This window comes from Eucalyptus grandis, chromosome 3 (assembly GCF_016545825.1).
Source record: "Eucalyptus grandis isolate ANBG69807.140 chromosome 3, ASM1654582v1, whole genome shotgun sequence".
Classification (NCBI taxonomy): domain Eukaryota; kingdom Viridiplantae; phylum Streptophyta; class Magnoliopsida; order Myrtales; family Myrtaceae; genus Eucalyptus; species Eucalyptus grandis.
The window spans coordinates 577,486-601,860 of NC_052614.1; positions in this window are offsets into that span (position 1 = coordinate 577,486).

A 24,375-nucleotide genomic window follows, 5' to 3' on the forward strand; every position below is an offset into this window, starting at 1 on the left:
TATAGAGCAATGATGAAGGACAGATGTCAACTCCCTTACCCAAGCCTTGTTACGAAGTTATTCGACATCTGAATATTCAGCCTCCACAAATCTTTTTGTGTTCGACCATGCGATCATATGGTGGTAGGTCTGAAAATGGTGACCAAAATGCGTCCGAAGGAACCGAGCAAGGAGTTGGAGAAATTCAAGGAGAAGACTCTGCAAAATCTCATCAAATATCTTCTCGCGAGCTAAAAGAAAAGGGAAGGAGCCCATGGTTGCTCCATCCAAGAGAAGAAGAGCTCTCCTTGTTGAGGATGAAGATGATAAGGAAGACATCACCATCTCTGCATTGGCTTTGAAGAATTTAAGTCGTCCTGTTCCACAGAAAGAATCGGAACAAATGACAAAAGAAGCAGAGGAGAAGGAAGAAGAAGAAATAGAAGCTGAAAAAGAAACAGAGGAGGAAAGACTCAAGAAGAAAGAAGAGAAGAAGGAGAACCTGAAGAACACTCTTCTCCACCCGTAGGCATGGAAACAGGGGAGATCGGGAGAAAGGAGTGAAGTCTTCATGTCCCGATGAAAGTGAAGGAGTCGGGCCGCTCACCAGCAGACCCGAGAGGATGTTTATGCATCTCAATTTCCAGAAGAAGGTCATGAAGTTTCATCGCCAAACCTGCAAGATTATGCTGATCTACCATCATCTCGCATTTACTCCATCGATCGAGCCGAAGCAAGTACTCAAACCGATAATTGAGCAGATTTTCGCGAATCATAGATATTCTTTTGGAGATGCGGGGTCGATTTATGCCTTGGGATGCGAAGTTCAAAGCTTGAAGAATGAAGGTCAAGCTTCTTCATGTTCATTGAATGATAAAATGCAAGCCCTCTCTGTTCAGAATCAGGCCAATGCCAAGAGTGAGGAGATTGCATAGCTAAAGGAAGACTTTAAAAGGCTGGAAGGCATCGTTCAGTCTATGGAAGATTTCCAGCTTGTTCGCATTCCCAAGCAATCTTAACTTCATCTCATCCTTTTTAATGATGACAAAAGGGGGAGAGATGCAAGATTTGATCAAAAACCTTTCATTCAACTTTTAATTGTTTGTTGGATTGTTTTGTGGTTTGAATCTGTTTGACTTTGGTTTGTGTCCGGATGAGAATTGAACTAGACTTGGACTTGACTCGCTTCTATTAACTAATATTGATATCTTATGGATGGCTTCATCATATACTTTGGACTAACCTATTTTCTGTGGTTGCAGATTCTAGTGTTATTCTGTTAAGCCATTTACCTCTATAAGATATGCATATGTGTTTGAGAAATGTTTTGCAGGTCAAAGATATCCAAATCTGCAGGAAAGTTTTGTCACCATCAAAAATGGGGAGATTGTTGGAGAAATCTTCTTGAAGTGTTTTGAAGTTGACAAATCGTTTCTATCAGTCTAGTCTGAAGGCTTGCAGACTCTGCTATTTAAAGTCTGAAGACCTTGGGACAGCCAGACTCAAGACTCAAAGTCTATCCTCATTGACAGTCACTAATCCATTGAAGAAAGGTTATCCAGAACTGGATGTTTCGTTGAGGATTTAACCTTATCAACTGGAAAAGATATCATGGCTGGAGAAGACATAAACGGAGTCCTTTGATTGATCGAAGATTGATTCGATAATTAAAGATCCGGTGATTGCCTAAATATTATTGGAAGGTTCTGCTTATGGAAACCGAGATCCCGATTGTATGGGCGAACAGATTGATGGGCTATCAACACGTTCCTTTTATAGCTTGAACAATCTTCCTAATTGATTCCGTCCAACGGGTAGATTGGAGGAATTCATTTGGTAAGTGCCAACGGGTATGATGGCATAAAGGAGTATATAAGGAAGACTGTCTTAGTTGTTCAAGGTGTGCGCGATAGAAGAATTCCAAAGTCTGAAGCTCCTATTTGTTTAGATAAATCCTTTGAGCGAATACTTGTGTACGAAAGAGAGAGTCTATATTTGTGAGAGACCTTGAGGAGGTGTGGTAGAACATTTACACTGTGGAATCAAGGCAAAGCTGTGCTGTAACTTCTCTTTTGATCATAGTGAAATCCAGTCGGTGGGCTGTCAGTGCGGAAGAGTGGACGTAGGCTTGGAATAAGCCGAATCACTATAAATCCTGTGTTCAATTTTCTCTTCCTCATTCTCTCTACCTCGATCGTATTTCATTTTGTTAATTAAGAGAGAATTTACTTTCTATCATATGATAAGAATCGCTTTCGTATTTTAATAAATTGTTTATGCACCTATTCACCCCCCTCTAGGTACTCATACTAGCAATATCAGGGATAAGTGCTATAGAAGTCCTAAAATTTGTCACGAAAATGCAATTGAGTCCTAAAATTTGCAAAAAGTGCAATTGAGTCCTAAAACTTGTCAAATTGTTTCAATCGAGTCCTAATTTAACGCCGTTGACTTTTTTTAACAGAAAATGCTAACATGGCGCGGACGTGGAATTTTAAATAATTTTTCAATTTCCACGTAGCTTTTTTAATTATTTTTTATTCATTTTTAAAAATTAGATTTAAAAACTAAAAATAAAAGTTAAAATGTATTTTTAATTTTTTTTTAAAAAAGGCAGCTCCTCCCTCCCTACCGCTGCCATCGCTGGAGGGGCCGACAAGGTTGCCATTTTTTTTTTTTTTTTGAACTGTTTTCTTTTTTAAATACATTTTGACTTTTTTTTTAAAAATTTTAAAATCTAATTTAAAAAAAATAATTTAAAAAGCCACATGGAAAATAAATTAATTTTAAATGCCACGTCAACATTTTCCGTTAAAAAATTCGACGGCGTTAACTTTAGGACTCGATTGAAACAATTTGACAAGTTTTAGGACTTGATTGCACTTTTTGCAAGTTTTAGGATTCCATTGCATTTTCGTGACAAAATTTAGGACTTTTGTAGCACTTATCCCAAAACAATATGTGCTTACCAATCAATGTAGCTAATATATGTGTGCATAAGATAATTGTACATGTAATTGAAAATATGTAATGGCACACGTCTGCAACAACACAATATTAGAAATCAAAACTTAGAAGCAAGCAACTTCAATTTTTTTTTTTCATTATAACATATGGGGAGATTTTAATTTTTTTGCCTCATTACCTATCATCATTTCCAAAATGTCATCGAAAAACCTTACTTTGCCTCAGTCAACGACTAGCAACCGGCATGTGGCTAGTAAGCCATCGCCATGTGGCTAGTGTGCCATCGTTAAGTGCCTTTTGAGCTGCAAGCCACTGCCACCCTAGCCGTTACCAACTAAGTTCTGACAGCAAATAATTTCATATTTTTTATAAAAAAGAAAATGAACAAAAATCTTTTACAAACTATAAAAATGCTGAGTAAGGAACCCAACCCTATAGGATTTGGGGTGCCATTTTCTCTCCAATTAATCAACATGCGTCACCAACCATGTTGAGATTTCACCGGAATCCACCATCTGAGAACACGTGTAGGGAAAATCTTGTCAAGTTAGAGATTAATGAGATGACATTACAAACCAAGGTTGTAACACAGAGGATGATCCTTACGTTGAAAAAGTTTGGTATGTAATGTTTATCAGGAATGCAATCTTTTACTGTTCAAACTTAATTGTAGGTGTAAAAAATATCTTAATTAATACATTGCCATCTCACATAATGTTCAAGAATCATGGCTCCGATGATCGTCGGAGCAATAGAATACAAAACAACATGATACAAAGCAACTGAATAAGCACGTTCACCTCACAATTTTCGCTGAATTTTGAGTAATATACACTGTCAGCCGTGATAACTAAAGCATGCTGTTGCTGCATTGTGAACGACCACAAAGAACTCATCAATTAATTTGAAATATGTGCTAGAAAAACTTTGAGTTCAGAAGCCAACATACAAAGTTTAAAACCACTAAAACACATCTAGGCAAGACAAAAAAAGACCACTGTGAGAGTCTAAAACAAATTTAGATTTTTCAAAACATACCTGCGCACCTTTTCGAAAATCTATCTTCTTGACTTTAGGTAACATGTGTTCCAAGTATCTGCTATTCCCATGTGGACTAGGACCAAGAAGCTACATGGGAAATAGAAAATAGTTTGAATAATTAAGAAAATAAGTAAGACGCATAATACAATATAAAAAATAATATGTACTTACCAATCAATTTAGCTTATATTTATGTGTATAATATAATCGTACACATAGTAGAAAGTATGCAGTGGCACACATCTACAACAACATAATATAAGAAATCAGAACTTAGAAGTAAGCTTCTTTAATTTTTTTTCATTATAATAGATAGGAAGATTTTAATTTTTTTGCCTCCTTTCCTATCATGATTTCGAAAATATTCTTGAAAACCCTAACTTTTCCTTAGCCACCAACTAGCAACCGGCATGTGGCTAGTGTGCCATCACCATGTAGCCAATGTGCCACCATCAAGCGACTTGTGAGCCACAAGCCATTGCCACTCTCGCCGTCACTAGCTAAGTTCTGTTGACAGATAGTTTGAGATTTTTTATTAAAAAAATAAGAAAAATTCTTTACATAGTATAGTTTTAACCAAATGGCATTTACTTCTAAGTTGCTTTACAATATTTTTCTAAAGTACACTTGACTAAATACTACTTGCATTTTGAAAAACACTTTTAATTTAAATGTCTTTACATTTTCCCAAAGACATCCCTTTAAAGTCAAACGAAAAGCATCGAAATGAGTTGGTACCATGAATAGACATCATGTGCTTAAAGCCCATTATAGTATATGTTACATTTTTTACCTTATTCCCTTGTCGGATGCCAATATGGAAAAGTGCCTCAACCTCAGAAAGAAAACAAGCAGGCAACACTATGTTTGAGGGGATATATGGACGTGCAAATGAAGAACATAATCCCCACTCTAATCCTCGCTATAAAGAGGTCGGTTGCCCGCCAAGATTTGGACACAATCCATACCTAGTGCACGGGTGGCATGCTAGGTATGGCGTGCCATTGGCATGCAGTTAATGGGCCACCATCAAGCGGCCGGTAGCCACTACCACCCTCATTGTCACCAGTTGAGTTCTACTGGCAAATAATTTGAGATTTTTTCTTTATAAAAAAAATGAGTAAAATTCCTTTACAAAGTATAACCTTCAACAAATGACATTTACATTGAAGTTGCTTTCTAACTTTTTCTAAATTATTGACACCTAAATTTTGCCCCTTTATTTAGTACTTAATCACATAACAAATTAGAGATTAATGTCTAAGCTAAAAAAGAAAAGAAAAGAAAGTAAAATAAATAAATATTTTCATTAAAATGCATTGCGTGTAGACATAAGGAACATTTACATTACTAGTGCTAATTATTAGAAATCTATGAAAAAATTAATTAAATTATAAAAATGATCATTTGTTTAAAAAATGAAAAAAAATACTATTAGTATTTATAAAGAAATTGAATGGAGCCGAGCTTGCTAAGTCCTCCTTCCTTTTGCCTTCTTCTTCTCCCATGCAAGGCTAGCCCACTTCCTCCTTGGCTTGACTCGCGCACCAACTCTTCTCTCCCTCTCTTCTCTTCTCTTTATTTTGGCCGAGGCATTGCAATAAACAGGTGGTGTACAGGGGTAGGGTACAAAGGACGACCGAGGAATGTCGCACGGGATGCTCGGCCAGGATGACCATCGGCCAACTGGCATCGTCCTTGGAGAAAAGAGGGTGAGGCAAGTTTGAAGAGAGTTAGAGAAAGAGCTCGAAGGGGGTTTTAGCTTCTTCTTCCTTCTTGGGTCTCTCTGGTTTGAGGTCTATTTCTTTTCTTTCATACATAAATACGAGACTACCTTGAGGAAGAGTGAACGAGAAGAGGGGGCATTCATTGGTGTTGGCTAGGGGAGTGATTTGGCTTCGGCTTGTTGGAGAAACATTTCCAAGTGATTTTAATGATATCCAAATTATCCTTAATATAAAGTTTACTACGGTGTATGCAAATGTTTTCTATATGTGTATATATAGAAAGAACTGCATAACATCCATGGTTTGATCTAGAGGATTGAAGTGTGCAACAAGTCCATAAATGGTTTTTCTATAAATAGTACTAGTTGACCTAAATATCAGTTGATGGTGATGCCTATATCTTAGCAGCAAGTATCGGGTCATTAGTGCAGTAGCAACCACGAACATTTGGTGAAGTTCATTGGATTAGCAAACGAGCAAATTGTGGTTGTAGATTTACATGGCAGCCAAATTCAGTTGAATCTAGTAATCCAGAAGCCAAGTCATCTGACAAGTTTGTCAAAGACTACAAAGAAGTAATAGCAACATATGCTATTCTTTGGTAGACTGCAAATCTTCAGGAAAAATGATTGTACAGGCAATTTTATCTCTAGGTAGAAGCTTAACAGTAACTCCAATGGCTCTTTGCTTCTCCAGTCCTCTTCCAATTGATAGATTGAAGATAGATATAAAAGAGAAGACCTAAGAAACCAAGTAAAGAGAGAGAACAACATTATCATGATCTAAAGATTGGCATTCACCCGTGTTCCAAGCGATACACTCTCTTCCAAGTGTTTCACTGATTATTATATTCGTGTTGTTTGAGTAGTTGTACTCTAGATTAAGCATACAAGAGTAAGAGTAGCAGCTGAGTCATGATAGTGTGATCTATCTTGTGATAAGATTAATGATTGCCTATTACAACTGTCAGAGTAGATTACCAGTGCAATCCAGCCCACCTTGTGACTGTTAATCTGAGGAATGGACATAGACTTGGGGATAAAATTGAATCACTATATATCATTGTGTGCCACTATTTTACTCTCTCTATTCTCACAAGAACACATTACAATCACGAGTTTTGAAACATCTTCTTGACTTGATCTTTACTTAGCACCAATTAATTTTCGCAAAAGATTGTCAAGTTTTCAAAAACAACCTATTCACCTCCCCATCTAGATTGTATTGTTAGCCTCCAACATGGACGAAAAAACTAGAGAAAGGAGAGAGATCTCTTTCCTCGACGCTCCTCTCTTTCACTACCCTCGTCCTCTACTTCACCAACCTGCGAAGCCATTCAACCCCAACGCTTTAGTGGCTCACAGATTTCATCTCTGGCCCCTGCTCGGCTCCTCCTAAATCCTCCATGAATTGTGGCAATGTCAGCAGTAGCAATGGCGAAGCCGAGTCCCAGAAGCCTACTCGATGAAGCAAGAAGAAGGGCACGTTCACTTCCTCAACTTCTCCTTCCTCTTCGCCTCCTTTGTCATCCGGCAAGAAGCCGAAGCGCTTGTCAAGAATAGAGGCCGAAAAGGTGCGGTAGCTGTTGCCGTCGAGCTCGCCGCAGCTTGAGCTCAAGGAGAGGTGGACGAAGGATGCAACGACTGGGGCTATGACTACAAAATCAACTCCTATAATGACCCCCCGTTGGTTTGCTACCTTGGTGCCGCACAGCAGGATTTCGTGTCAACGGCGCGGGTCCACCACAGCCCAATGTACTCGACCAGCTACCTCCACCGTCACCATCCGACGACCTATAGCCAGCGACGTCTTGCTCGGGACTTCTCACTCCCGATTCCTACATCTCCGATGAGTTTCTTTTTGGTTCGAGCTGCCACGTTTTGATGATAGAAGAGCCGAGCTCATTTTCTTGGGTTCTTGACTGTATTGTGTTCGATTGAGTTGATATCTTTGATGCAATGGATCTAGATCTGAGTTCGAGCCATATAATGATCAATGCACTGCACACCATATGTTCACAAAAATGTCCAAATGAACTTATTTTATTATCTAGGGAATGTCCCTTGAATCAAAACGTTTCGATGACCATTTATTTTTTTGATTAAAATCGCAATATTCGTCTTTGATTCATTCATTTCGAGCTCATTTTTTGTGGCTCGAGTACATGGCCATATGTCCCACCCCTTTTTTCTTGTATTTGGCCCCTTGTTTTCCATGTTCTGATGTTGCCTTTGTGATGCTTGCTGGAAATGAAGCGGATGGAGTGTACAGCTGGAACTTATATGATGAATCGATACGATGATGGGTAGTTAGTAGTGGAGTCCATTTGTTTGTGGCTCGAGATTTAGGTGCGTTGGTCTTAAATTGTGAATCTCGAGGTACATGAGTTAGTGGATAAAATTTAATGAGCTCTGAATCCACTAACTAAAAACATTGGATAGGAAATTAGGGAATGGGCTCTACAATGACAAATGGGTTTAAGGCTTTAGTATGGGTTTGGCATTGCTTTAGTGGAAGAGCAAGATGGTCGTGAGTCTTCTTAATTTGGGTTTGGTTTAAGTTGGGAGTCTTCTGAATCGGGCTTAGGAAGGTTAGATTTTGGAGAGGGTTTGCAGATGGACTCAATCGCGCCTTTTAGCCCATCTTGGCGAGGTCGGAACCCTACCTTCATCTGGACTGGTCTCAAGGACCCAATCCGATTCTCCATTTTCGGAATTATTAAAATATTAAAAACAAAAAAAAAATCGAAAATGTTAAAAAATTAATAAAAAAATTCCGAAAATTTAATTTTTCCTAAAATCAGAAAAAGCTTAAAAATCAGTTTTTGAATAAGTTTCTCTTAAAATGCACGTAGATCGTTGATGAAAAATCATGCTCAAAATTGAATACTTAGAGCTTTACAATAGGGTTTGAACGTTTCTTTTTTCAAACAAATGTTTGGTTGCACACTTTCTATATGTTGATTGTGATTTCCTCTTAGCCCAATTTATATTCTTCTTATTTTTTAGTGTTAGATGCTTGTTTTCTCTTGCAATTTATTTATCCTTGGTTGCTAGTTGTTATTTTAATTATTGTGCACATGTATGATTACCTCATATGTTAGTGAATAAATTTAAAATTAATCCAAATTGCCTGAGAAAAATCTTTTTGAAACAAACAAGATTAGATATTGAAAGGGCATTGACTGTTTAATTAGTGTAATCAAGTCATGACCATAGATTCTTTGATTTGTAGTGGACCCTAATAGGTTAGTGGTGACTCCTCATTAGAAAATTCTTATAGCATCAATTTGAATATCTAATGTCGGGTGGGGCATGGGCTTGAAAGAGCCCGTGCTTAAAACAAGGGTCATAGGTCATTCTTTTAGGTAATACCTCTAAACCTATTTTTCTTTGTACTGAGGGGAAGGTTGTGACAGAAATTACACTTTACCAAATACTACTTGTATTTTGAAAAACTCATTTAGCCCACAAGCCTTTGCATTTTTTGAAAGACATTCTCTCAAAGTTAAATCAAACGCACTTGAAGTGAGCAGGTACCATGAACAAACATCTATGTGCTTAGAGCCCACCTGCGACCATGCATTTATTTTTTATAAAAATTCGGTACGCCCACTTACATGCATTGGCAAGACACTTTTGTTTCCTTAATCAAGATATTTTTTTTGGCGGATTTTGCATAGTTATAGATTTCGTGTGGTCCAGAAGTAACAAACGAGGAGGTAGGAACGAGTATATAGTAAGTATCGGTATGATTTACATCATCATCATCATCATCTCTTGTGGCATGATGAGATTAATTTGAGGGCAAAAAAAGAAAATTATGTGCCATGATAAAAGAATCAAAGCGGCAGGTGAGTTGGTTCCACGCCCTTATGCGAAGCCATGTGCTTTCTCTGGTTTGAGAAAGGTTGCAGGCCCAGATGAAACCCTAATTACTATAGCTATTTTAAGACTATTATAATCTGCAGCCAACTTTGACGTATGGAGCATTTGCACTGACAAACTCGGATTAGATACGCAAGTCCTCTTCACTTCGACATTGGGCTCCACCATGCCAGACCACCAACACAATACGATATTAAAGATAAGGCATCGGTGCATCTTGACAGTTTGAGTTCTATAAACATTTAAGGTAGCTCTGTTAGTTTATTGCTCCTGACACAGCTTCATCTGCAAAGAGGAGAGACTAGCTGGGAGCTCCATGTGTTTATTGGCCCACTTCTTTTCTTGGATTGTCTTGGTGGAGTATACAGCATTGAGGCTTGATCCGGTGTTCGAAAAAAGCCCATCAGACCCCCAACCGAAGCACACATATGCACGGGCAGAGCATTTTATGAAGAAAAACACCCTTTCACAATAATCAATTGGCCCGTTTTTCTTGACATTTGAGAAAAGAGAGATCCTAAGTCCCACATGAGTTGGGAGAGATCTTATTAAGTGATTTATATGTCGACACCCACATCTTAAATGATCATCATTTTGTATAAAGCTCCTCTCACATGTGTTTTCAAATCTATTATCACTTGAGAGAGAGAGAGAGAGAGATCGGGAAAAGTTTCATTGTGATTCTTAAGTTAAGACCCGTCCCAAATAGTAGTTACTTTAAGTGATTCTTTTGAAAACTTGACTCACACGAAGCAGATGAGCTGTGTGTGTACACACACTTACCATATATATACATAGAGAGAGAGAGAGAGAGAGAGAGAGAGAGAGAGAGAGAGAGAGAGAGAGAGAGAATCGGGAAAAGTTCTGTTGAGTAATTCGTAAGTTAAGACTTATCCCAAATAGTAGTTACTTTGAGTGAATCTTTTGAAAACTTGATTCACGCGAAACGGATGAGTTGTGTGTACACTCATACATATATATCACATACATAGAGATAGTTACTTTGAGTGAATCTTTTGAAAATTTGATTCACGTGAACAGATGAGTTGTGTGGAGAGAGAGAGAGAGAGAGAGAGAGAGAGAGAGAGAGATTATGTATAATAATCAAAGAATGGTGCAACTCCTCCTAATCATATCGTATATACAATATAGTAAAGACTATGTATAATAATATTATGATGCATGCAAATGGTTATATATTTAAATGGTTCTCGTGAGCCTCAGGCGAAGATGCGTGCTTGACTTCCGAAACAACAACATCGTGTCACTTCACATAAACAAAATTAAGCAGACATCAGATGCATTTTTCAGTATTGTTATATTCAACTTATTCCTCCGAATACCTTGCCTTAAGAAAAGAGAGCGAGATGTAGACCAAATCAATTAAGAAGAAGAAGAAGAAGAAGAAGAAGAAGAAGAAGAAGAAGAAGAAGAAGAAGAAAGAAGGTGAAGACGTAGGAGACCGTGGTTTATAACATGAAATGACTGGACTAACGGCAACCAAAGAATCATCCTTCTCTTCCCTAAGGCAGCGCTTAAAAATTATTTTGCCAGAGAGATAAAAGACAAGAAAGAGAGAGAATTAGAGCCAAGGCAGACTTGCCGGGAAGGCAACAAAGTTCAAGCTCTTACTAAGGACTGAATATCTTTTGCTCGCACAGCACGATGCCGGCAAGTCATTCTTGGCTCAAACTCGCTCTCTCTCTTCATGCATGCATAGGCACAGCCCCCGACGTTGTTCTTATGTTTCCACAATGTGGAGATATATATATATATAGTGAGTACGTGAAGTGGGAAGCTGAAGTGATGGTTGATGCATATGCCCATTCTCTCCAATATTCTCTTATACAAAATGAGTTGCGTGTAGAGAGAGAGAGAGAGAGAGAGAGAGAGAGAGAGAGAGAGAATTTCATTTGTGGAATCTGTATGGAAATTTATTCGGTCCCGATTAGAAAAGGGCCTTAGTATGAATGGAGGGGTTGCATGTTCGTTCGCAGAATAGAATCCCAAAATACAAGCGCAATAGGTGGGTTGTAAAAAAAAAAGAAAAAAAAGATGACATTATTATTTCGATAAACTCTGAAAATTGCACACAAAACGGACAAATTCAAATTGATACTAATTATAATAAGCTATTTCGGAATATCGCGTTAATGATAAAACTAATTGATCCTTTTTTTTTTTCCAAAGTACATGGAGGGGGTGGTTCCCATTGGTGGGCAAGCATATATCATGTTTGTCAAAGGGATATATTCTTGGAGATTGGAATTTCAAGACATTGACCCTTTGATATAGGATAAGATTTTGACCCTCCAAACGTGGCAAGTTATTTACGGGTTAAATTTACGCTGGTATACTGTTCTAGTTACTTCGATGGCATTTTCTCCAATTTGAAAATGCTAACACATATGCTAGTTTTTATTTTGGTAAGTGAATTCATTCCATTAGTAAATGAAATTTTTGATGTAATGATTTTATGTGTGAAAAATATTTTGCATTGGAGATGCATATAAAAATCCTTATTTGTTTCTCCTTTCACACGAGCCAAAGAAGCTCTGTACTACTTTGAAAAAATCATAAAAAAAGTCATAAACTTAGTACATTTATGTTAATTTAGGTTTAAACATTTTGATTGAGTCAATTTAGGCTTAAATCTTTTGATAATTTGTTAATTTACTCATAAAATTTTCAATTATGTCAATTTAGTCTTTTTGACTAATTTAGTTCTACACTTTTATCGATTTGTCAATTTAGGCTACGTTTGGTCGTCGGGATAATAATCGGGATATGATAGGATAAAGTAGGATATTAAATCCTCTGGATAATAAAGGCGGACATATCTAATCCTATCAAGTGTTTGGTGCACTTCAGGATGAGATTAAAAAATAAATATAATATTCAATTAAATTATAAAATTAAAAAATAGAAAATTCAATTAATTAAATGCCATAGAAAAGCCCTAGATCTAGGAATTGTGGCCACCATTGAAAACGGCGAGATGCGAAGATGGGAGAAGAAGTGGAAGAAGAGGGCTGACAATGAATCGGAGAGACGGAGGCATCCATTTGACATAGATGCTTATGATATCTTCTCTTTTTGTTAAGTTCTTTCTTTCCTTAAAAAAAAAAAATTCTTATCCAATCCAGGCTTATCCCACCCCCTCCCCCGGATTTTTTATCCGGCGTTTTATCCGGATGTATCCGGGTTTGTCCGATCCGGTGGACATTCCCAAACATTGGATAGGATAACAAATTATCCTATCCAGACTCAAATCCGGACTACCAAACGCAGCCTTAGTCTTTTCGACTAACTTTGGCAAGAAATCACTAACACGGGGTTTAGTTAGTGCCGGGCATCTTACATGGTATAGTTTGTGTTGACATGGAGAATTTTTGCAATCTTTTTAATTTTTATGAATATTTTTTTAATTGTTTCCTTCTTTTCTTTGTCTTTATTTTCAACCTTAAGCTGGCGAGGTTGCTAGCTAACCTAGACAAGGCGAGTCATTGGCCCAAAGTTGGAAAAATAAAAAATAAAAGAGAGAAAGTAGAAGAGACGAAACAATGGAAGGAAAAAAAAAATTACAAATTACAAAAATCGTTTACGTCAATATTAGCCATGCCATGTGGGATGGTTGACATTGATTGGATCGCTACATTAGTGACTTCTGGCTAAAATTTGTTAAGGATTAAATTGACAAATTGTTAAAAGATTTATGACTACATTAATAAAATTAGAAGGTTCATGACAAAATTGGCAAATCATTAAAATGCTCAGAACTAAATTGGCCAAATTAAAAGGTTTAGAACTAAATCAATATAAGTTTTTGTACATATATATTTTGGTAATTTTCTGTAATACTTGCACATCAATGTCACCTTTCAGGTTATTTATGTCCCATCTATAACAAAGGGTTAGAGGTTAAGAAGTATTTGCACTAGAATGGAACTAATACGTACTCTTCAATCTTCTAAGTTAACAAACTCATACTGTAGCTCAATGTACCATGTCTTACAGTATGGAACCGTCCGAGTAATGACGATTTGTACATGGACGTTTTACATTTTACTGTAATGACACTAAAGCAACACTATAGTGGTCAAAGACTACTTCAATTTGACCCCCAAAATGGAGCCATATAATAGACATTATGAATGAACTAGGTATGGCTTTTGTCTGAGTAAGGGATAAAGCTAGTTCGACTTTCTTTCTTGATAATTTTCCCGTCTGGTACATAAGAGGGGCTAGGCTTCAAGATGTAACTATGTAAGATCCTTTTTGTAAATTTCTTTCATGTCCTCCTCTGTGGAGGTGACAGGTGTGCAGTTAAATCTGTTCTTAGAGGTCCATCCCCTTCTCGTTCTCATTAACAAATCTTCACTGATATTCCTCTTTGATCCTACAATATGGATTAAGCTCATGCTTAGTGTGGCAACGTGTGCATTTTGACCTTGGTCAACATATCGATCCAAAAATGGCTGAGGATTCCAGCGAGGTAGCCCAATTTTCATCAGACAACTGACCACGCATGAAGGGAAGAATGCTCTTGCAAGGGGCAAGCCACGTTTCACCAACAAAGTATGGAATCAATGCCGACAAAGAATTGCAAGAAAGGGAAAGGTTACAGAAAAAGAAGAAAAAAAAGGAATGGTGGGTTCTCAATGTATTCCTCAACTTCTTTGTCTCAGATGGTACATCACCTTTGTCAACATTTTGGAACATTTACTAATTTATCCTGCCAATTCCTTGACCTCGCTTTTATTCTCTATTGCTCTTGATGTTGATTTTTTGAAATTCCCATGGTAAGTTAGAATTAAAGCAGCGTTCATTCTATGAAACCATCATGGCAACAAATTGAATGTTTGTGTTTTCCTTAAATATCAAAGGTGAAGAATAGAAGTAAATATGATGATTGACTTTCTGGGCATATCTACAAAAAAATGAAAGCAAGTAGGCAAAGATATGTGTGCATTTATACGTGACAAGACCAAGCATCTGATGCCTCTTTACACATACGTGTCGAGTTATCCTAAACACCTTTTTTCTTTTCTTGTTGGCCTTTTTATTCTTCCTAACCGACTTAACTTGGTATTTATAAAAATAATATTATATATATATATATATATATAATGATTTATTTTATTTACACCTAAAGTGTCAATTTAAGGTGATGCATTTTCATGAAATGTAGAACTAATAATTTTAAATCTCATTTGTAGCTTGTGTAGTTTGTGTAGACAAAAGGATTACTTAAATATATATTTATGATAAAAATATATGTTTATTTAATTTTTCATAAATGAGCTACATTGTTGTGTATAAAATTCATTCTATTAATACTTTTTCAAGTCTTTATGTTCCTTGGGGGGCGATAATACGTTTACTTTGAAAGCAATTAATTAGCATATTCTGAAAACCCATCAAACCCATCATATGTATCTAATGCACAATGCGAAATGAAGATATAAATTAAGGCAAGGAAAACGAAAATTATTGATGTGCTACTGTGCTCTAATCTCGCACATGTTTTTAACTTTCATAAATCAATCATTCGGTCCTTTTAATTCAGTAGGTTCCTTTTTTTTTTGTTTTTTTTTTTATTGTAGTGGAAAACGTGTGACCCATTGAGGTCGATTACACAAAGGTAAACTAGGCGTCTCATCATGATTTATGCTTTTCCGACGACTCATATGATCGAAAGAATATGCTAATAATAATCAACTTGGGACCACGGAGCCAAGACGAATCAATCAACTTGATGGTGCAATTAGATAAACTGCGAGTTATTATCATTTTATTTGTCCCTTCTTAGATTTTATTGGTTCTTAGAATTGGATAAGATTCGCTCTCACCATATACAGTTACATCTCTCTAATCCAAAATGCTTATCCATGGAAAAGTAGCAAAATTCCAACCAACCAAGCTTGGGTTGGACTTTCCTAATATGATATCAAAGTCAATGATGTCCATTTTGTGAATTTGCATATAACCCCCAATTAGTCAAATTTCACGTGCTGCTCGTAATTTGATTTGCACATGAGAGAGAGTGTTGAAGTATTATCCTATATCGATTGCCGATGAGTCCTACATATTTTTAATATTTACATGATCTCCTTCCACCTATTAATTTAAAATTTTAAAACATTTAACACTAGTTTCACATAAGCTCACACTTTGAATAACCTGCTCATACAGTAAAATAAACTTTATTAGAACACCGAGAATATGGCAACATGACCCACATTGAAGCTATAGTTCTCATATGTCTAGCTTAAAGATGGATGGCACCTAAAAGAAAGAGATCCTTTTTGAATTATGCAACGATCTTCATTCATCCATAATTTGAACTAGAATTTTGTTGTTCCATATTCTTAATATGAAAGTTTTTTGGACTGGTAAATTATCAATAAGTACCAGGTAAGTGTCAGAGAACAGTCGACAAATAGATGATCGGTGACTTTTTTCTAAGTAACTTGTTGATAACTCATCAATATTTATGAAACCACAAAGATTTTCGTTCAGCCATAATTTGAACCAGAATGCTATTGTTCCTTACGCTTAATACGGGTTTTTTTCATGATCGGGAAAATTTTCAATAAGTACTAGGAAAGTGTCAAAAAACTGTTGACAAACAGATAATCGATACTCACTCGTAAGTAGTTATGATGGTTGAGCTTTACAAGCTCATCTTTGAGGTAATGGGTTCGAATCTCCGGATGCTTGCGACTTAAGTGGTGGGCCAGCCCTTGAGGGTTTATCTAAATAGTAGCTTGTGGTGCTACCGAGCACTGGAGGATCGTGTGATTTCCAACGGTTCCTCGGTTATAAAAAAAAATAAAAATGATCGATTTGCGGGCGCGAAATAAGCTTGTTTACAACGCTGAAAATATGGCAACATGAGTCATATTAAAACTACAGTTCTCATTTGTCTAACTCGAAGATGCGTGACAGGAATTAGAACATTGGGCTTAAAAGATAGAGACGCCCCTTTGAATTCTACTAGGATCTTCAGTCGGCCAAAATTTAAAGCAAAATTCCATTGTTACATGCCTTTGTAAGTGTCAAGAAACTGTTGTACAAAAGTGACTTATGACTTTTTCCAAGTAATTTGTTGGTATGGTACCAACTCTTTATGAAATTACAATTTTTTTTAATAGTAAAGTTCAATTTTTTGAACTAAGTTACCAACTTTTGTTTGCACAACTTACCAACACATCAAATTACTAATTTTATATGAAACTACTAATCTAAATTAAAGCGATTTACAAACTTTTATCTATATAAATTTCCGCATAGTTTTGGGTTACCAGCTATCATAGTAGTTAACTATCAATATTTATTCTTTCTTTCTTTTGTTTAACAACTTTTCTATGGGGTTACAAATTTTTACGTGCCTTGGTTAGCAACCCCATATATTTAAGAATTCTTTTCAAGATTACTGACCTAAAAGTGAGTGACTCACCAACTTTTCTCTTTTGAGTAAGTTGGACACATTTTTTTTCAACTTCCTTATCATTTAAAAACTTATATTTACAATTTTCACCAATGATTTAAATTTACCAACTTTTATAGGATATTATGAACTTTAATTAGGGCGACTCACTATCTTTTTACAAATTAGTTAGTTACTAACTAGCTCGAGTTACCCGCTTTAGCTTGAATTACTTAACAAGTTGATTGTTTTATCTTTCGATTACCTTTTTATTTTATTTTATATCAAATCAATTTTATTTACCTTTCTTAATTTCACTTAAAAATTATTAACTTTAAGTGATTCATCAACTTTTCTTATTAAATTATTAACTAGTTTTAAGTTATCAACTCTTATTTAAATTAACTACCAGTGTTTATGTGATTATTTTAAATCACTTTTTTTATTGGATTGCTCAATTGGGAATAAAGTTGGTAAGTCATCAAATAAAGGTTGTAACTTAATATCATATTTCCATAGAGAAATATCGATTAGCAAGTTTGCCAAAAGGTTGATAGACATCGATGTGTGCTGAGGGGATTCAAACTTCAATATATTAGAGAGCGATCAAGATTGTGGTTCAACACTTGAGCACAAAGTGCATGAATAAGGCTTGAATGGAGTGATGAATTCTGGACTAATTTAATTGCAATTGAGGCTAAATGCATGGGAATTGAGATCACGCATGATTGAAACTCATGGAACCATGATAAATTATAAGGTAATGGAATGTGCAAGCAAATGAAAAATACAAAGAAAAGATAAATCGAAAGATACATCTCTTGACAACATCTATCATACAAGGGATCACAGCGGTCTTTAATGTATAAAATACATGAATGTGGTCTACTTTGATCTTCTTGATCATGTAAGAGGGAGATTGTTGGAAAATATCCCTAAAGGATTTTGAAAGTAGGAAAACTTAATTCAAGTATTCAACAAGTTCCTTTTAGGGGCAAGGACTCCATGCAAAGCTCAACCTTTGTCCGACCAGTCACCACCACCAACCATCGTCGCCGGTCACTACAACTCCGACCGCGGCCACCAAACCGCTAGGGAATTTCCTCAAACATCTAGAGGACGCCAACTGGGAGGAGAGAAATCGACCCCCTTGCACAGAATTCTTAGATATGAGTTTTTCTTTCACCCTCGCTCACGATCTCTCTCAAATCTCGACCCCTTTCTATCTAATCTTGCCCGACCCGCCTCTCTCTCTCTCTCTCTCTCTAGGACTCGCTTGCTATCAGGCCTCCCCTGATGTCTCTCAAGGGAAGTCTTTTGGCCTCTGCCTGACACTCTATTTATAGGTTGAGGGGGTTGGTTGGTGGTGGCTCTTCGACCGCTGGTCTTCAGCACTCCAATTGGCCTCCCCTGACTGAACCGATGCCCTACCAGTTGAGGTAGCTCTAGCTAGGCTTGCTCCGTAGCTCGACAGCATTGAAGACACATGCCAGACGTCTCCTCTGCTGTCGATCTACCCTCCTTCCTCTGCTTAGGTCTCGCGTGGGTTGCAGAGGAAAGAGGGAGGAAGAAGACAAGGGGATAGGGGGGCCAGGCCAAAGGGAAAGTACAGGCTGAGCCTTGGACCTGTGTGGGAAAAAGAAGAAGAAAGGGGCTGGGCCTTTTTTCTTTTTTGTAATATTAATTTATCCGAAAATAACGTAAATAAAGGAAATAAATAGGAACTAAAACTCCTAAAACTTAATGAATGCAAATAAAAACTAAGATTTAAGTGATGCAAAAATCATTTTTGTTAGGGTCAAATTTGTCCCTAATATTTTATACAATTTTTATCATAAACACTTAATCAAAATTTAGGTGTCAACAAAGATACTACATTCAATTGCACTCGAGCTATTTTGGTAGGTGCATGAATCTTATCTCTAGAAAAGGCAAAAGGCGGAACCATTTTTCAATCTGAAAACTGTCACGCATCTCACAAGTTTGAAAACTGTCACGCATCGCACAAGTTGCATGATCATCCAAACATATGAGAACATGTTTATCCATTCCACACAGCATTCATCGACCGTATATGTCAATATTCATTATTCACAACATAATGGCCATGGATCTTGCAAGAACAACCGGTTGCATGATGAAAATGATATAACCTATGTCGATCATACATATCCTTCTATATTCATCTCTCTCTACCAGTCAAAACGTCAGCCCTTAATCAAAAGCAGATCTTAAAACAAGAAGATATGTGAATTGTATGCGAAGCGATCCAATCTAGCCCTAAATCACATTAACTCGTATTGGTGCAGAAGAATAAGTTCGTGCATGTTGCAGCACTTGTGGCCCAAACTTACGTCGTTGAGGCTCAAAAGTGACTTGACTTTGGAAAAGTATATGGTATGCTTTGCTTTCATCAACTGTAACAACAAAAAATTGTGTCTCCTTCTTTCTACACTTGAAGTGTCAATTAAATGTGATGCATTTTCATGAAATGTTGAACTAATAATTTTAGATATCATTTGTAGCTTGTGTATATTATGTAGAAAAAAGATTGCATAATATCCGTTTATCTCATTTTTCATAAATGAGTTACATGGTTGTGTACTGTATAAATTCATTCTAGTAATACTTTTTCGAGTCTTCATGGCAAGAATTACCAAAAAAGCTTTAAACCTTTTGCAGTTGTGCCAAATCAGTCATAAACTTATTGGTTTGACCTATTGAGTCCTATATCTTTTATAATTATGTCGTTAAGTCCTTTCGGCCAAAATTGGCCGGTCGACGCCGACTTGGCTGTTGGTAATAAAATTTTTAATAGTATTTTATTTTTCCAAATTATTTTATTAATTTTAAATCTTTTTTATCTCTCTCTCTCTCTCTCTCTCTCTCTCTCTCTCACTCATTCTTCCTTTGGCTCTGCAACTGACTCGACTAGCCCTCGCCGGTCGTCAGACTGAGGAGGCCAGGTGAGCTCGCCTCATCGTTGCCGGATTTAGCAAGGGCTCTCCTTGCTAGCCCGAGTGATGGCGAGGCCCCCCTCACTGGATCTGGCATCTCTCTCTCTCCCCTCCCTCATTCTTTCTTTGGCTCCGCGACTGGTTTGACTAGCCCTCGCCGGTCGTCAAACTGAGGAGGTCGGGCGAGCTCGCCTCATTGTTGCCAGATTTGGCAAGGGCTCACCTCGCTAGCCCAAGTGATGGCAAGACCCCCTCACTGGATCTGGCAAGGACTCACCTTGCCGTTGTTTGGGCTGGCAAGGCAAGTCCTTGCGAGATCTGGTGAGGGCTCGCCTCACCAGTGGTTGGGGGAGCTACCCCTCACCCAATGACAGTAGCTCACCTAGCGACGACGAGGCGAGTCATCACTAGATCTAGCAAGGGGGCCCTTGCTGTTATTGGGTCTGGCGAGGCGAGCCCTCATTAGATCCAGCGGGGGCTTGCCCTAGCCCAACGATGGCAAGGCGAGCTTGCCTGGCCGCCTCAATCTGGCAATCGGCTAGGGTTGGCCGATCGTCGGAGCCAAAGGAAGAAGGAGGGAGGGGAAAAGAGAGGAAAAAGGTACAAAAGATTAATTTTTTTAAAAAATAAAATATTATTAAAAATTTGTTGTCGCATTGGTCGGTGGCCACATCAACACCGGGCTGGCTAATTTTGGCCGAAAGGATTGAACTAGTACAACTATAAAAGGTTTATGCCTTAATTGACAAAAAAAAAAAAAGTTTATGACTGAATTGACACAATTACAAAAAGTCTAGGACTTTTTTTGGTAATTTTTCAAGTCTTCATGTTCCTTGACGAGCAAGAATACGTTTACTTTAAAAGCAATTAATTAGCATACTATCAAAACCCATCATATATAACTAAAGCACAGTACGAAAGGAATATAGAAAAGGGAAAATTAATGATGTGCTACTGCACTCTAATCTCGCAAAATTTTTTAACTTTCATAAATCAATCATTCGGTCTTTTTAATTCGATAGGTTCTTTGTTTTTGTTTTTGTTTTTTTTTTTGTTTTTTGTTTTTTGTTTTTTGTTTTTGTTTTTGTTTTTGTTTTTGTTTTGTTTTGTTTTGTTTTTTTGTTTTTTTTTTGTTTTGTTTTTTTGTTTTTTTTTTGTTTTTTTTTGTTTTGTAATGGAAAACGTGCGACACATTGAGTTCAGTTATACAAAGGTAGACAAGGTGTGTCATCGTGATTTATGCTTTTCCGACGACTCATATGATCGAAAGAATGTGTTGATAATAATCATCTCGTGACCACGAAGCCAAAAGGAGTCAATCAACTTGATGGTGAAATTAGACAAACTACGAAGTTATCATCATTTTATTTGTCCTTTTTTAGATTTTATTTGGTTCTTGGAATTGGATAAGATTCGCTTCCACCATATACAGTTACACCTTGCTTATCCATGGGAAAATAGCAAAATTCCAACCAACCAAACTTGGGTTGGAATTTTCCTAACATGGTATTAGAGTCAATGATGTGCATTTTGTGGATTTGCATGCACCCCAATTAGTCAAATTTGTTGAGTAGGTCACTCCCAATTGGAGAGGCCAATGCAATTATGTATATCTGCAGTAGAATATGTATAGTAGTGAGTGTGTAAAAGAAAAAAAAAGTATCAAAAGAGATGGGGAGATAAATCAACGTGATTTTCCACATCTAGAAAATCAAGGGAGATTGGAAAAGAAATCAAAGTGATATTCTCATATATACAAAATCACGAGAGATTAGGAGATAAATCTACGTGATTTTGTATCGTATAATTTGGGATTGTATTTGCTCCTTTGAATAGGAGTCATCCTCAGCGGAGAAGAGGTTACACAAAAAGCAAGAATATCAGAGCAGCGTAGCGGAAGAAACAGTTTTCTTCTTCCAAGAAAAAGAGTCATCTTTGAGTGAGTTATCCAGTTTGTGAGAGGTTTAGATCCACAAATTGAAGACAGAAAGAGATCCACCTTTGGGTGAAGTTGTATCCCATTATTTATCATAGTGGAAGTTTGAAGTGGACTACGGTCCCGTGGTTTTTCCCTTCACCTTGGAGGGTTTTCCACGTTAAAGTTCTGGTGTTATTTATTATTCATCTTTACTGCTTTTAGTTAATATTTTATCCTATTTAATTTTCACAGAAATAGTAGTGGGAAAAATTTTCTGGGCGTTCTCCTCAAATATTTTTCCGAACAAGTGGTATCAGAGCCAGGTTGCTCTATTTATTATTTTTCTGTGCAGAATTAAATGGAGGAAAATTTTGGCAACATGATAAAATTGACTGCATTCAATTATGCAATCTGGAAACCAAAGATGGAGGATCTGCTATACATTAAAGATCTTTGGAGGCCAATTGTGATACTGACGGAGGTACTAGTACCAGCGTCCGAGGAGTCAGATCCTGTAGCGGAAGCCAAATTGGCATCATCTTCTAGTGGCAAACCAACGACAATGTTTGATGGCGAATGGATGGTGCTCAATCGGAAGTGTGCCGCTCAAATCCGACAATGGATTGATAAGAGTATTTTTCAAAATTTTGCTAATGAACATGATGCTGGTGTTCTTTGGCAAAAATTAGAGAAGATGTACGCAAGAACAACAGCGCAAAATAAAGCAAATCACATGCGGCGGCTCGTGAATCTGAAATACAAAGATGGGAGCAATGTCTCGGAACACATGAGCGAGTTCCAAGGTATAGTAGACCAACTCAATTCTAGGAAGATGACATTAGATGATGAATTGCAGGCATTACTGCTGCTTAGCTCTTTGCCAAATAGCTGGGACACACTTGTTGTGTCAGTTAGCAACTCGACTCCTAACGGCAAGCTTACCATGGACGTGGTAAAAGATAGAATGTTGAATGAAGAATCCCGGCGAAAAGAGAGTGGAGTCAACCCTGCGTCCGAGGCTCTTGTCATTAATCGACAAGAAAATCAAGAACAGAGAGGGAGAAGCAAAAGCCGAAACTTCCGGAATCAGCAACGAGGAAGGTCCCAATCCAACTTCAGACGAGACAAGAAGTGCCATCATTGTGGTAAATTGGGACACTTCATCCAAGAATGCAGAAAGCTAAAGGCGGAAAAATCAAAAAGTCATAACGTCAACAAAGCTAATGAGAACCAGAAGAATGACACTGCAAATATTGCGGATGAGGTGATCATTATTCAGTGATGATTCCATTAATCTTGCATCCCAAGATTCGACATGGGTAGTTGATTCTGGCGCATCCTACCATGTCACGGCTCGTCAAGATCTTTTTACTTCTTACACCACTGGTGATGTTGGACTCGTAAAGATGGGAAACGAAGGTACGTCCAAAATTATTGGTATGGGTAATATTCATTTGGAGACTAATGTTGGATGTAGGCTACTACTCAAAGATGTCTATGTGAGACATGTTCCGGACATACGCCACAATCTTATATCTGCCGGCAAGCTTGATGACGAAGGCTACATCAATTTCTTTAGTGATGGAAAATGGAAGCTCAGCAAAGGTAATTTGGTGATAGCCAAAGGAGAAAAGACCAACTCTCTCTATATCACACAATTCAAGCCGTGTAGAGGAGAGGTGAATGTAACCAGAAAAGGAGTCACCACCGAGTTATGGCATAAGCGACTCGGACACATGAGTGAGAAAGGACTTAAGATTCTCACTAGAAAGCAACTTCTACCCGGAATAAAAGGTACACCATTGAATACTTGTGTCGACTACATTATGGGAAAACAACATAGAGTAGCGTTTCACAATTCCCCATCATCTAGAAAAGCTGAAATTTTAGATCTGATACATACTGATGTATGCACAATGCAAACTAGGACACTTGGAGGTGCGCTTTATTTTGTAACATTTATTGATGACCACTCTAGAAAGGTGTGGGCATTTGCTTTGAAAACTAAAGATCAAGTGCAGGAAATCTTCAAGCAATTTCATATGAAGGTTGAAAGAGAAACAGGCAAGCGATTGAAGTGTGTACGCTTTGACAACGATGGTGAATACCGAGGACCTTTTGAAGATTATTGCAAAAACCTTGGGATCAAACTAGAAAGATCCGTACCAAAAACACCTCAACACAACGGTGTCGCAGAGCGGATAAATAGAACCATATGTGAAAGAATCAGATGTATGCTCTCCAATGCAAAGCTGCCAAACCACTTTTGGGGTGAGGCAATGAGAACGGCAGTTGATTTAATCAACCTATCACCTTCAGCTCCACTTAACGGTGATGTACCACAAAGTGTCTGGACTGGTAAGGATATTTCTTATGGTCACTTGAAGGTGTTCGACTGTAGAGCATTTGTTCACATTCCAAGGGATGAGAGATCAAAGCTTGATGGAAAATCAAAGCAATGTATTTT